Genomic DNA, 5,768 nt, shown 5'->3' with positions numbered 1-5,768 from the left:
ATAAATAAATAAATAATATTTTTTTAAAAAGACAAATACTGTATGATCTCACTTCTATATGGAATATAAATAAACTAAACTCTTAGAAACTGATTGGTGGTGGCCAGGAGCATGCATAGGAGGTAGAGGAAATGGGTAGAGGTGGTCAAAAGATATAAACTTCCAGTTACAAGATAAACAAATTCTGGCGATTTGGCATAAAGAATGATTATTATAGGTAACAACAATGCATTGTATATTTGGTTTTTTTTTTGTTTTTTTTTTTTTTTTGTTTTTTTTCTTTTTGTTTTTTTTTTTTTTTTTATGATAGTCACAGAGAGAGAGAGAGAGAGAGGCAGAGACACAGGCGGAGGGAGAAGCAGGCTCCATGCACCGGGAGCCTGATGTGGGATTCGATCCCGGGTCTCCAGGATCGCGCCCTGGGCCAAAGGCAGGCGCCAAACCGCTGCGCCACCCAGGGATCCCTGCATTGTATATTTGAAAATTGCTTTAAGAAAATGCATCTTAAAAGTTCCTATCACAAATGAAAAACTGTAATTTGTAACATATGGATATTAATTCAACTTTTTGTTATAATAATTTTATAATGTGTATCTTTAAAATAATTATGTTGTATACCTTAAACTTAAACAATGTTATATATCAACTATATTTCAATAAAACTGGAAAAAATAAAAATAAAAAATTTTCAAGTAGCTTTCAGTTCAGTCAAGATTGAGAACCATATTCAACATCTGTGACTACTTCATCTACTTCATTGTTCTCCAAGGAATCTGGCATTATACTTTATTTATCTTTATCTAAAATATTTTATATTTATTCACTTGTGTATTTATTTTCTATTTCTTTCCCCTTGTAATCCATGATACATGAGAGAAAGTCATTATGTCATTGTTCATTTCTTTATCCCGAGTGGTTGGGACAATAAATGCCACAGTGGATACTGTGAATGAAGGAATGGTGAAATATAGCATATGTTAATCAATATTTCATGAATACATAAGTGAATAAACAAGTTTCTCTTTTGTCACTGCACAACTAACTCATGGTATTTCCTCTGTAGGCCTTCCAGGTCTTGTTGTTTAAAATTAATCTCTTTTTGTACTTCTATTCTTTGTCCCTTTATATTTTTTTTAATTCCTCAAGAGGTGATTCAGTTAACACTAAGTCTTTCAAAATATCTATGTATTATGTATTTTATAAAGTAGTCAACATGTAGCTTTGAATTTAATTGTATGTTACATTAAACTTAATTAGTATTTCCCAAAATGTATTTGGAAATTCCAAATATTTCCAAGTTAAATATTAATGCAGTTCTAATACAGATTATGCCAAAGATAAAACCAGGTCAAAAATATTCTCATGGTAAATGTGACTAGACACTAATAAATGAACCAGGGAAATCTAACGTATTTAACATATCTTAAGAAAAAATATTGAAGAGAAGCTCTCCATTATTATATAATGTGATAGTATTGGATTAATGAACAGGATTGAGATACCTCTATCAGATCTGTGTTGCTTCATTTCAGAGAAACTGTAGGATTCTCTTGAGAGAGTAGGACTCTTGAGAGTGTCCTACAATTGGGTGATAGAGCCATGCAGTAATAGCAGCATGTGACTTGTACAAACTCAATGACCATGAGAAAAATAATTCAATCTTTGCCTATTCCAGTCTCCTGAGTAGTTGTCTCATGGAATTTTTGAAGGATAACATAAATAAATACATTGTGTGAAAAGACTTGTAACTGCTAAAGCATTGTGTTTAAAGATTAATGAAATTGTGGAATAAAAAATAAAGATATATTTTATATCTTCAAATATATGTTGATTTTTTTAGATGGGGCCTTATTTCAAGAATATTTATAGAATTTATTATAACATCAATGTCTAAAAGTAATGCATACATGATACCAAAACAAGATTTAGATAATATATAACTTTATTCATTCGATCCTATGATGTGGTTAACATTTTAGTTATTATAACTGTGGATCACATTTCATCGAAGAAGGCACTGAAGTTTAGAAAATGGCAATGACTTAACCAAAGCCATTTAGTTGGGATTTGATTCTGAATCTGCCAAGAAAATCTGCAGTGCCCCAGGAAATACCCAAAGGAGGGCTTAGTAGTGAAATTTTAAAACAGAGCTCACTAGTATTTGATACTAGTATTTGGTACTGTTTCAGTAAGAGCATTTTGAATTGGTATGCACTTTACAAAGATACTTCAAGTAACAATGATAAACTAAAAGAAGTCATCATAGAAGTCATCATAAATATTGATACAAGTCTCTCTAAAAATACAAATTAAACTCAGTATAATACAAAGTAAACCCAAATCAAGAATAATTTATTAATGCATTGTGAGTCATCATAGGTATTCTATCTTATTAGATAAATTTATACAAATTATACTTGGTATTGTTCTGTACAGGATTATCATGGCAAAAACCAAACTCAGACAATTCTGATTCATTAAGTGCCCATTGATTTGTTCTCATTCTTGTGTACAGGCTGTGCCCTTGAAGAGGGTCTGATGAGTTTAGGAGTTTCCTGGTGGTGTCTTCCAGGCTTGGTGACCTATGATAATGATTTTGTTAAAAGCATCTTGATTATTTGTCCGCCAAAGGCTCTCCCAGGTCAAGTAATGTCTAATAGCCACATCACATTTATGTATGTAAAAGTAGTTCTCATAAACCTCAGTGTTTCCTCCTCCTTTTCTTTCTTTCTTTCTTTCTTTCTTTCTTTCTTTCTTTCTTTCTTTCTTTCTTTCTTCTTTCTTTCTTTCTTTTCTTTCTTTCTTTTCTTTCTCTTTCTTTCTTCTTTCTTTCTTTCTTTCCTTTTTTCTCTTTCTTTCTTCCTTTCTTTCTTTCTTCCTATCTTCTTTCTTTCTTTCTTTCTTTCTTTCTTTCTTTCTTTCTTCTTTCTTTCTTTCTTTCTTTCTTTCTTTCTTTCTTTCTTTCTTTCTTCTTTCTCTTTCTTTCTTTCTTTCTTTCTATCTTTCGTTCTTCTTTATTTTTTTTGTAAATTGCCTTTAACTGGGGTGAGTAGCCACAAGGATAATATTAATTACTTGATTACAGCCTTGTGTCCAAAAAACCAGATTTTTCAGAAAGCATATAGCACATTTACTATTTTGTTATTTCTATAATTAAAAATGTTCTCACTTAAAAACTAATGATAAAAAATTTATATGAAATAAATACAAATTTAAAGCACAGATTAATTTATGGTAATACTATAGATAATACATATAACCTAATCTTGCAATATCCCAAGGTTTGTGTTGAATTGGCAGAGTCTAAATCTTCTGAGTGAGAAACCTCCTCTAGGCAACTGCTACTCTAGGACCCAATCCATTTTGTCTCTAAAACATAAGGACAGTTTTATGCTTTCCTTATTAGCCACATTGCTTTGCTTAAGCTGGTATCAAATGATGAGAAATAACATATTCTTTAGTCAGTATAAACATAACAGTGGAGTATTTAATATTTCTTTAGTATGGGCATCACTTCTCTCTCCCCCATGCCTCTGCTCTACTCTCATTAAGAGCTTCAGGGACCATCTTCAGGTTATACAGAGAGAGCCTGTTTGGAAATGCAGCCCCTCAGTGGAAAGCAGAATCCAAATAGAGAGAAGTAGATCGAATAAATTATTATTTTTTTAATTTTGGAAATGTGAGCTGTGTTTTTACCACTGTTAAAAGGAAGAATTCTAATGAGTACACATTCTTAACATTCTTCATCCACTATAAATTTCTCTTTGGATCCTTTTAATATCACTCTCTTAGGGCAAAATAGAAAGAGAAGCAATTGTAGAGTTGAATGATCATGCTGCTCCATGAGTAAGCCTACTCTCAACTGTTTTCTACAGCTAGGCTTTCCAGTTACCTAATCTGGTTTGTCAGAAAGATTGATGAGCCAAAGATATGTTATAGATGGGCCGATATACTGCTCCTTCCAGCCTGGGTGCAACTGGTTGGAACCTGCACCTGGAGGTGCTCCAGCCCTATCTCCAACTGTGCTGTATGAATATAACTTTCTGTGTGAGCTATGATGTAGGAAAAGGTTGTGCACATTGAGCTAGATCTTATGTCATTCTTAACCTACTTAGAAGGCTGAACAAATTTTACAAATTAAACACAGGTTCCTGGGGTTATTGATACAGTAGGTCTGAGGTTGAATAACATGTATTTTAAAAGAGCTCCCCAGATGATTCTGATTACCCTTCAGGTTTAAGAAACATTAGGCTAAATAACCCTTCCAAATTAGGAAATTAAATTATTCTGAATCTGTTTCAATTCTTTTATGAGGTTATATCACATGGGAACTTTACATTTTAGAAATAGTGTATTAGAAGATGACAAGGTTGTTAAGAAGATGTGGTCAGGGTGATTTCTCGTTAGTTAACATACACAGATGAGCATTCCTGGTAGCCATGTGGAAATGTGACGATTGGGGATGGCGTTGTATTTGGCATTATGTGCATTATAAGAAGCATGCAGCGGAGTGGCTTCCTGATATGGCCTTACTTAATGTCCTTCCTTTGATGAGATATATTATCAAGGAGGATGATGAAAGCAAGCAAGCAAATAAATAAATAAATAAATAAGTAAATAAATAAAAAAATAGAAAATAAGAGTGCTGGCAATTTTTACTTAGAAACCACAGGACAAAGCATTCCAGTTGTGGTATTTTAATTTTTTTTTTTTTTTGGTCAAAACCTTTTAAAGACAGAATTTGCCATATTTAACTAGAAATGAGTCCTTTTTAGAGTTCCATCCAGCCTTTACTAAAAGAGAAAACTACAACTCTGAAAAAATATTAATTTCTTGTACTATTTGAAAACCTTGACTGATCTCTAAGATCAAGAACATTGTGTCAGTGTTGAAGAGGTAGATTCATTCTGACACATGAAATGTACAATGGCAAGCAGCCTGAATGAAAGGTAGTTATCTTGGCAAAAGAATTACTGTGATGCAAGATTAAACACCAAAGCTATTAGGGGTGCCTTCCTTTTTTTTTTTTTTTTTTGAATAACTCTTTTGTCCAAATAGGTACTCCTAATGAAATACTGCCAAACAAGGTTATCTAAGGCTACATGGTATTGGAATGAGGTTGCAAGTAGCCTTAAAGAGCTATCTTTTATCAAAACTTCAAGTTATCAGATTAAAGTGAATGTAATTCAGTTAGACTAAGTACAAGTCAAAATAAAACACCGGTGAGAGATAATTAATTCCCCAGGGCAAATACTTCAGAAGATATCAAAGTGTTTGTATTTGTACTTTATAAAAAGAAGGCTATAATTCTTGGTGTTTTCAATGCCTATGCTAATTGTTAATCAAAATCTCACAGTTTAACATAATGTTATTAATTAATTGTTCAATGTTTAAGGCAACATTAACAAAAACAACTTACTTCATTATGCATATTCTGCATATTATATTTATGAAAACATATTATTAGTGGGCTGAGAATCCTAATATGTTATAATTGCAGCAATGGTCAATGTATGAGCCCTCTAGTGATGTTTGAGTTTTTTTTGATTAGTAGAACTAATAATGCAAATACATGACCTTGAAGGTCATGCTTCCACCATAATAGCAAGTAAAAGCATATAAATAAATACTGAAAAATCTTGTTAAAAAGCAGAAGCACACAAATAATGAATTCAAAATTTCAGATTGTATAAAGCTTTGATATGAAGAAAAGAGGTGAAGATTAAAAAATTTAGCCACAAGGTACAATGTATGATACTAAAAATAGG

The sequence above is a fragment of the Vulpes lagopus genome, chromosome 1 (genome assembly GCF_018345385.1).
Source record: "Vulpes lagopus strain Blue_001 chromosome 1, ASM1834538v1, whole genome shotgun sequence".
NCBI classification, from domain to species: Eukaryota; Metazoa; Chordata; class Mammalia; order Carnivora; family Canidae; genus Vulpes; species Vulpes lagopus.
The sequence above is the reverse complement of the archived record's forward strand: the minus strand, read 5'-3'. Positions refer to the sequence as shown.